Genomic DNA, 10,655 nt, shown 5'->3' on the forward strand with positions numbered 1-10,655 from the left:
CTATGAAGCGGAACCAATTGTTCAGAATTCGGAGGCTGCTGCTGCTGGAAATGGAACAGTGGCAGAAATGGAATTCCAAGCACTTGCAAATGCTAGGTAATATGGAATAAAAATTAAACAGAACCTATTCATGACGGATATGAGGAATCTATTAAGACAGAACCTGTGTTGCAACCTATAATTTCCGTAAATATATAACAACTTTTCAGTTTGTTAATCAGTAAAATGGATGCCCAATCAGCAAAAATATATGACCAGAATAAATCAATTAAAACTGTTAACGTTAATATTGGAATTCTTAACACAAAGGTATATAAAATTGGAGCAGAAGTAGTAGCACTGAGTACCGAAATTGGTAATCTGAAGCATGATATGGAGGAAGCCCAAACAAAGATAGGACATAAATAGTCCTTTCGAAACTGAAATAGGGAGGATAGCACAGAAACTGGTAGAGACTGTTCGCGGTTTGTGTAATGAAAAGAAGAAGGAGGTGAAACGTTGTCACTTGGCAGGCAGTTAAAGGATATATAAGTTAGTGAAACGATTAGAAGAAAATCTGCACTATGTGTCATACCACGCACATAGCGCTGAAATATTAGCGAAGGAGGAGCGTTTGGATCCCCTCACAAGGCAGAGTGGACTTCACGCTACCGACTTCGTTAAAAATTGTGATAGGGTATTGCCGCAATCATGGACAAACAAGATAAAAATAAATGCAGTAATCGACGTGTTAGCTGGCGAGGCTAAGCGATGGGGTTTAAACCTTGGTATAACAAACATGACGTTTCAAGAGCTCAAAAATGCATTCTTGAAATATTATTGGTCGGAGCAGAAACAAGAGTGTGTATGGCGCGATTTCGTAGTGTCGAAGCCCTACGATGTAAACACGCGCAGCTCCATGAAAGAATGTTGTGAAAACTGGATTCGCAAATTGGAGTACTTGCGCGATCGGAAAACTGAATCGGAGAATGTCTGGGGGCTGTGGCAGAAGTTTCCAGATGACTCCAAGAGATACATGGCAGTAGTTCGAGAACGATTGCTGCGTTTTTAGAGAATGTACAAGACGGAGACAATTGGCGGAATTACCACGAAAATGTTAAAAGCCATGGGAATGGTAACAATTACCAACATAGTCACAACCAGAACAATAACAATAACCATGGCAATAATGGTAGCAACCACCATGCTAATAACAATGCACAGCACTATAACAATGATGGTCATAGTGACCATCGCCACAACTGTAGAAATTATAGGGGCCAGTTGTTGTTGTTGTTGTTGTTGTTGTTGTGGTCTTCCGTTCTGAGACTGGTTTGATGCTCTTCTCCATGCTACTCTATCCTGTGCAAACTGCTTCATCTCCCAGTACGTACTGCAGCCTACATCCTTCTGAATCTGCTTACTGTATTCATCTCTTGGTCTCCCTCTACGATTTTTACACTACACGCTGCCCTCCAAAACTAAATTGGTGATCCCTTGACGCCTCAGAACATGTCCTACCAACCGATCCCTTCTTCTAGTCAAGTTGTGCCACAAACTCCTCTTCTCCTCAATTGTATTCAGTACCTCCTCATTTGTTATGTGACCTACCCATCTAATCTTCAGCATTCTTCTGTAGCACCACATTTCGAAAGCTTCTATTGTCTTCTTGTTCAAACTATTTATCGTCCACGTTTCACTTCCATACATGGCTATACGCCATGCAAATACTTTCAGAAACGACTTCCTGACACTTAAAACTATCCTCGATGTTAGCAAATTTATCTTCTTCAGAAACGCTTTCCTTGCCATTGCCAGTCTATATTTTGTATCCTCTCTACTTCGACCATCATCAGTTATTTTGCTCCCCAAACAGCAAAGCTCCTTTACTACTTTAATTGTCTCGTTTCCTAATCTAATTCCCTCAGCATCACCCGAGTTAACTCGACTACATTCCGTTATCGTCGTTTTGCTTTCGTTGATATTCATCTTACATCCTCCTTTCAAGACACTGTCCACTCCGTTCAACTGCTCTTCCGAGTCCTTTGCAGTCTCTGACAGGATTACAATGTCATCGGCGAACCTCAAAGTTTTATATTTCTTCTCCATGGATTTTAATACCTACTTTCAATTTTTATTTTGTTTCCTTTACTGCATGTTCAATACACAGATTGAATAACATCGGTGATAGGCTATAACCCTGTCTCACTCCCTTCCCAACCACCGCTTCTCTTTCATGTCCATCGACCCTTATAATTACCATCTTGTTTCTTTACAAACTGTAAATAGCGTTTCGCTCCCTGTATTTCACCCCTCCCATCTTCAGAATTTGAAAGAGAGCATTCCAGTCATAATTATCAAAAGCTTTTTCTTAGTCTACAAATGCTAGAAGCGTGGGTTTGCTTTTTCTTAATCTAGTTTCTAAGATAAGCCGTGGGGTCAGTATTGCCTCATGTCTTCCAACATTTCTACGGAATCCAAACTGATCTTCCCCGATGTCGGCTTCTACCTGTGTATCCATTCGTCTGTCAGGAATTCACGTTAGTATTATGCATCCTTGGCTTATTAAACTGATAGTTCGATAATTTTCACATCTGTAAACACCTGCTTTCTTTTGGATTGGTATTATTATATTCTTCTTGAAATCTGAGGGTATCTCGTCTGTCTCATACATCTTGCTCACCTGATGGTAGAGTTTTGTCAGGACTGGCTCTCCCAAGGCCTTCAGTAGTTCTAATGGAATGTTGTCTACTTCCGGGGCCTTGTTTCGACTCATGGCTTTCAATGCTCTGTCAAACTCTTCACGCAGTATCATATCTCCCATTTCATCTTCATTTACATCCTCTTCCATTTCCATAACATCGCCCTCAAATATATCGCCTTTGTATAGACCCTTAATATACTCCCTCCACCTTTCCGGTTTCTCTTCTTTGCTTAGAAGTGGGTTTCCATCTGAGCTCTTGATATTCATATAAGTGGTACTCTTTTCTCCAAAGGTCCCATTAATTTTCCTGTACGCAGTATCTATCTTAAACCTAATGAGATAAGCCTCTACATCCTTACATTTGTCCTCTAGCCATCCCTGCGTAGCCATTTTGCACTTTATGTAGATCTCATTTTTGAGACGTTTCTATTCCTTTTTGCCTGCTTCACTTACTGCGTTTTTATATTTCCTCCTTTTATCAGTTAAATTCAATATTACTTCTTTTACCCAAGGATTTTTGCTAGCCCTCGTTTTTTTACCTACTTTATCCGCTGCTACCTTCACTACTACATCCGTGAGAGCTACCCATTCTTCTTCCAATGCATTTCTTTCCCCCATTGCCATCAATTGTTCTTTTATGCTCTCCCTGAAACTATGTACAACCTCTGGTTTAATCAGTTTATCCAGTTCCCATCTCCTTAAGTATTCACATTTTTGCAATTGCTTCAGTTTTAAGGTACAGTTCATAACCAATAAATTGTGGTCAGAGTCCACACCCGCGCCTGCAAATGGCTTACAATTTAAAACGTGGATCCTAAATTTCTGTCTTACCATTATATAATATATCTGAAACCTATCAGTATCTCCAGGTTTCTTCCTTGTATACAACTTCTTTTATGATTCTTGAACGAAGTGTTAGCTATGATTAAGTTATGCTCTGTGCAAAATTCTACCAGACGGCTTCCTCTTTCATTTCTTACCCCCAATCCACATTCAGCTACTACGTTTCTTTCTCTTCCTTTTCCAACTATCGAATTCCAGTCACCTATGACTATTAAATTTTCGTCTCCCTTCACTACCTGAAATATTTATTTTATCTCATCACACATTTCTTCAATTTCTTCGTCATCTGCAAAGCTAGTTAGCATATAAACTTGTACTACTGTAGTAGGCGTGGGCTTCGTGTCTATTTTGGCCACTATAAGGCGTTCGCTATGCTGTTTTAAGTAGCTTAACCGCACTCCTATTTTTATTCATTATTAAACCTACTCTAGCATTACCCCTATTTGATTTTGTATTTATAACCCTGTATTCACCTGACCAGAGGTCTTGTTTCTCTTGCCACCGAACTTCGCTAATTCCCACTATATCTAACTTTAACCTATCCATTTCCCTTTTTAAATTTTCTAACCTACCTGCCCGATTTAGTAATCTGAAATTCACGCTCCGATCCGTAGAACGCCAGATTTCTTTCTCCTAATAACGACGTCCTCTTGAGTAGTCCCCGCCCGGACATCCGAATGGGGGACTATTTTACCTCCGGAATATTTTACCCAAGAGGACGCCATTATCATTTAACCATACAGTAAAGCTGCATGCCCTCGGGAATAATTACGGCCGTAGTTTCCCCTTGCTTTCAGCCGTTTGCAGTACCAGCACAGCAAGGCCGTTTTGGTTAGTGTTACAAGGCCAGATCAGTCAATCGTCCAGACTGTAGCCCCTGCAACTACTGAAAAGGCTGCTGCCCCTCTTCAGGAACCACACGTTTGTGTGGCCTCTCAGCAGATACCCCTCCGTTGTGGTTGCACCTACGGTACGGCTATCTGTATCGCTGAGGCACGCTAGCCTCCCCACCAACGGCAAGGTCTGTGGTTCATGGGGGGGGGGGGGGGGCGTCAGTATCAAGTAAATATGGTAAGTGGTCCTTGCAGTAATGATAGCAGACAGGAGCGAATTGATACATCATGGCAGTATTTTAGCAATATGTCTGTCAGAATTAGTCAGGGAAACAACTAGCCGCGCCCGATAGGGGCCCACCTGGCGTGGGAAGACCTTGGCGGCCCAAACGAAAACCTAGACAATACCGCTATGATAAATCCGAAAGGATAACTCAGCAATGAGAGAATGTGCGAGAGAGTGAAGAGAGCGACGCACCTAGAGTAAGGATAACCGAGCTGCGAACTGCGGTCGACGCATCTGTCACTGCTCGTAAAGGTAATAATGATATTAGTGTACCGGTAGCGGAGAAGAAAGCGGCCGCTGTTAAAGCAACAACGGTTACGCAAGTTTCAGTGGAGTATGAGTCGCCAGCGGAAGTAGTAGAGCCGATCTCGAATAAAGTTTCCGTTATCGAGCAGGGAAATGCGGAACGCGAGGAGGTGTGGTTAGGTCTGTTCGGTCGGATGTACGACGAACTGAAAAGTTATAGGGGATTGTATGGGAGGTGTGCTAATGGGGAGGCAGGAAAGAAATTGACGCTTCTCAGCCCGCAAGATATTAGCGTTTTTGAAACGGAAAGCTCTGTACCTGAACGGCAGGCTTAGAAGAAGCCACCCCAGCGACGCTAGTCCTGTTGAAAACAGAGGCGTATGTTACGAGGTGGGGCGGGATGAATTTCGCGATAATGACCATGTACAACTAATCGAAAGCCACGTAGATTACAATATTTACGAGGTCAAACCTGTCGTTATACAGCCAGACGAGAATGATGATGGTTGGGTTGCGTGTGCTTTGGAGAAGAGATAGAAGAAAAAACAGAGCACTTTTCTCCCAAATTCTCGGAAGATGATAGCCGTCTTTCCGAAGAATACTTACCTGTCGTGACAATTAGCGAGCTACTGGTTAAACAATGTTCATTAATCGATGAAATTGATAGTAAGATTACGGTGTTGAGATCAAAACAAGTTCAACTACCGCAGAACCGACAAATAGAGATCAAAAACGTTCAAACACAAATTTTAATTGATACAGGGGAAGAGCTGAGTGCGATGTCGGTAAAAACTTTTGAATTACTGAAAGATAAACGAGAAGTGGTAGTAAAGCGAGTAGTGAGAGCCAAAATAATCGGTGCTACCGGAAGGAATAGTAAACCGTTAACAAACCAAATATTTATATGTTTTGAGACTCAAGGAGAATCATTCGAACAGGAATTTGTCGCTGTGCCATATCTGTGCAACGATATTATTGTGGGTTTAGATTGGTTGTTAAAATAATGTGCGATAATTAACTGCAATAATAAGACCATGAAGTGCATTTCCAAAGGCACGACAGAAGTAAATGTGAGTTTTGATGAAAGGAGTGACGATGTGAGTAGTGAATACAAACCTATTCAAAAATGGTTCAAATGTCTCGGAGAACTATGGGACTTAACTTCTGAGGTCATCAGTCCCCTAGAACTTAGAACTACTTAAACGTAACTAACCTAAGGACATCACACACCTCCATGCCTGAGGCAGGATTCGAACCTGCGACCGTAGCGGTCGCGCGGTTCCAGACTGTAGCGCCTAGAACCGCTCGGACACTTTGGCTGGCCAAACCTATTCGTCTTGTTACATGTCCTAATGAGATTGGTTTAGGCAGAAAAGGGGAATACTACGATATCCGCAATATGAACATCAAGAATTGTTTGGAAGACGAATTAGAGAGCAATGTAGACAGATTGCCAAACGCCCCGCCTGAACAAAAACGAGACTATATGACGTAATACAGAGAAAAAGAAAAGTGTTTTCAAATAAACCGGGGCTGGTTACTGGTTATCAGTTACCCCATGAATCATTCTTTGTAAGACCATATGCGGTACCGCTATCTATGAAGGAAGAAGTCCAACAATGAATAGATAGGATGTTAGAATGGAATGTTATAGAGAGGAGTACCAGCCCCTACAAAAATCCCTTAATAATAGTGGATAAGAGAGATGGTAGTATCAGGATTGTGACAGACGCACGCACGTTGAACAAGGTCGTTCAACGTGAGACAGATAGACCAGAAAGTACGGAAGACATACTGCAAACATTTCACAATGTACGGTTTATGACTAGTCGTAACTTCAAAGATGGGTACTGGCAAACAGCCTTGGAAGAAGAGTGTAGGAAATATACGGCGTTTTTATATGCAGGCTGATGTTACCAGTACAAGGTAGTGCCATATATCTGTTTCTGTCTTTATCACGGCCATGGATAAGGTGTTAGGTGCTGCTCTGAACTCAAAACTGACAGTGTACGTGGACGATTTGCTGCTGGCGAATTAGTCATGGCGAGTACATTGCGAATTGTTAGATGAAGTTTTCAGTGCGTTACGAAAAGGTGGAATGACGCTGAAGCTGAAGAAGTGTGAGTTTGTGAAGAAATGACTGCATTTTATTGGCCACATTGTGACCGCAGAGGGTATCACTAAAGATCCACAGAAAGAGGAGGCAATAAAGAACTGTCTTCCGCCCAGTTAAAGAGTTTCCAAGGGCTCCCAGGGCTCTATCGCAAGTTCGTGCTGGGGCATGCCTTCAACGATCCTAACCTGAACAACTTGTTGCGAAAAAATTACGCCATTTGTTTGGACTGACGAGTGTCGGGCCGCATTAGAAAGACTGAAAAATGAATTACTATAAAATAACATATTGTACCATCCTGATCTTGCGTTGCAATTTGATACTGGCAAGCCGAACGTTGACGAAATGTGAGCGAATCTATATGATCTCTGAGAAAGAATGTCTCGCTATCGTATGAGGTTTCAGAAAATTTAAAGGTTATTTGTGGGACCGAAATGTGATAATTCACACGGATCACAAGGCGCTCACTTATCTGAAGGATTGTCGTTTACTGCATAAAAGACTGACACGGTGGTAACTCTTCTTGCAGCAGTTTCATTGTGACATTTGTTACACGAGAAGATCAGACAACTGTACAGCGGACGCGCTGTAACGTTTGCCTGAAACCGATCATCGTCTTTTGGAGAACGAGTCTAAGGCGTACTGAAATTGTACTGCCTTCAAGACGCAGCAGGTCGTAACAGAGTAGAGAGCATCTGTAAAAACATGCGTCGTCATCAAAACGAGGACGACTGTCTAGTAATTGTGAAGAACAAGTATGAGGAAAAGAGTGGAGAAGGTGAGGAACTGAGAAAGTGTTATAAAATATATAACCATATCTTGTACATACGTAAAGGTGAACTGTGGCGAGTGTGTTGGCCAGCCAAGTACGTAACAGAGATACTTGACTACTATCATTTAGCTTATGGTCGTTGCGGACCAAAGAAGTGTGCTAAGAAGTTACGGAAGTTGTAAATTTTAATAATATGCAAAAAAGTGTTGCTGAAAGAATAAAGACATGTGATAAGTGCCAGAGGGTGAAGGTAACAAACTGCACGAACCGAGGTCCTATGCAGAGCATAAGACCTAACGATGTGCTGGATTAGGTTTGTACAGACCTCTATGGTACACTGCCCAAGACTTCAGCGAATTCCACGTACATGTTCGCGGTGCTAGAAACATTTTCTAAGTTCATCAAGTTATATCTGATGAGAAAGGCAACAGCTAGAGCGGTTTATAACAGATTTGTTAATTATTACTTTGTGCACGTCGGCAAACAAAAAGCGGTTTTGTCCGATAACGCAGCGCAATTTACTTCCAAATTATGAAATGAATAAACGAAAAGTAATGGAATTAAAGTAAAACACATCTCAGCCTACTGACCGGGTGGGAATCCCGCGGAACGGTACATACGTGAATTAGGTCGGCTTTGCCGAACGTATTGTCACCACAATCACATATCGCGGGGCAATTACGTCGGTGAATTCGAGAAAATAATGAACACCTTGACGCATGAATCCACAGGCCACACTCTGGAAGAAATACTATTAGACCAAATGTCTAAAAGTTTAGTGGAAGAAATGACTGATTTTACTCCGAGAGTTGATATTAACCTTGAAGTAAAGAAAGAACACCTACGAGAAATGATGAAAAGGGAAGCTGAAGTGCGAATAAAGCGTTATGACGCTAAAGCGCGGTTGGCCAGATTTGCTAATGGCTATCTTGTACTTGTTAAAGCACACGAAAAGTCAAGCGAGATCGACCACGAAATTTCAGAATTTAAATTCATTTACAATGGACCATTGGAGATTATAACTGTACCTCATCCTAACGATTACTGTTTAGCTTTTCCTAAATCAGGCAAGCTGTTAGGTGTGTGTAATACTGTCGATTTAAAATTGTACCAGTCAAAGACTAATCAAAGCGAAATGAGAAAAGACAAACCAATCCATTACCTTCTATTCTAGTGTTAGTGAGTGTGTGAACTTCGTGTATGTATGTATTATGTTAAAATTTTATTGTAATCTGTATGATGTGAGTTATTACCGATGCACTTAGACGAACTGTAAGTTTCAGGTCTGTGTGCACGTGTGTATTAACGGACGCTGTTGAGTTATCCACTGTGATGCATTTAAAAAGAGGACTCCTTGAGATTACTCGGAAGTGAGTAACAACAATTTGAGGCAGGTGGACGTTCTGGAATGCCACTGCATACACAAACACGTAGATCGAGCGTGACGCTATAGCGAACGCAGCAATGCTCCGCTTGAACTGAGTCGTTACCGGCTCTTGTAGCGCTGCGGCGTTCTTTGAGAATGTGCGTGTGCATCGCGAATTGGTTTTCTTTCAGTGCCGGCTGCTAAAGGCTTGGATGTAAATGTTTATGTTTAATATCGAGGTTATTCACTCGCGCAATGCGAGAGGAAAATTGAAAAAAAAATCATGTTTATTCTAATACACATTTATGTAATGATTTCTGGAATTACGATTTCTTATCCTGTTCTGAAAGCTCTTTTTACTATTCTTTATGTATTTTTAAATGATGCTTCAATTATTCTGTACTAATATTGAGTACGTCTTTCATAATATTTGTAGTAATTTTAAACTTACTGATTTCTTGAATGAAGTGTTTGTTTTTAAGATGTGTTGTCACACTAAATGTTCTGAGTAGTAATTACACAGGGTCGTCATGTAAATAACGTGCCCCCCTACATAACTGCAATAATTATTTGAATTGATAAGGCAGCGATTATTGGATTTTATGCAGACAAAATTGTGTAACTGTATCCACCTGCATTTCCATTTGTTTAAATTTTAGGACACTCCCTAAAATTGTTTCCCTCCGGAAAAAAAGTCAGGAAATGTGAGGCACGTGTAACACCGAAAATGCAGGATGAATGGCACCTGCTACCGATAAATAAGTTTTTTCTGAATCGTATGTAAATATTTGTAATTTAAATGCTTCCTTTCAATAAGTAAGGACATTGCGTCAAAATATGTGTAAATTTAAGTAGAAGTCTGATGACGTTTCATTGCATTTATCTGTGTTTTACTGTGACACTTATAAGCTCTGGGAAACAGCCAAAGGAATGGTTCTTTGCATCGACTAGCAGCGATAATAGCACTGCTTGTACGTTGTAGAATCTTTGGGTAGGGAGTTGTTGCGCAGAGCGCGCGGAGAGAGCAAGAGACAGTTCCAGCGCTTGTAGTGTGCGGAAGTGTGGTGTTGACGATCTCGCAGTAGAGAGTACCATTTTCGGCAGCATCATGTGCGAGCGCCGGCTAGATGTCTAGAGCCGGTGTACAGACAGTGGACGGGAGGAAGAGGCTGTATTAATTACGATTGCCCGTTCCTATAAATAATAGTGGCTCCACAAGATGATACAGTCTTCAACAACAGCAGGAGTTCCAGCGACACAGATTGGTCGTCGGCTTCGAGTTTCGTCGTATGCACAGCTCTGAAGTAAGTCTGTTCATTGCTAGAAAGTATTAACGGCTAACCCAGCAGCAAAACTGAATGCGATTTGATTGATAAGATTTATTTAAATAATAATCAGTTAAACTCAGGGCGATAGTGGCCTCATTTCCCCCAGACCCTGTTACCAAGCACAATCCTAGTTCCATTTTTTTTTCTAATACGCTAAATGAGTGTCATAAGAAGCAAATTGAATA

This window comes from Schistocerca cancellata, chromosome 6 (genome assembly GCF_023864275.1).
Source record: "Schistocerca cancellata isolate TAMUIC-IGC-003103 chromosome 6, iqSchCanc2.1, whole genome shotgun sequence".
In the NCBI taxonomy this organism is placed as follows: Eukaryota; Metazoa; Arthropoda; class Insecta; order Orthoptera; family Acrididae; genus Schistocerca; species Schistocerca cancellata.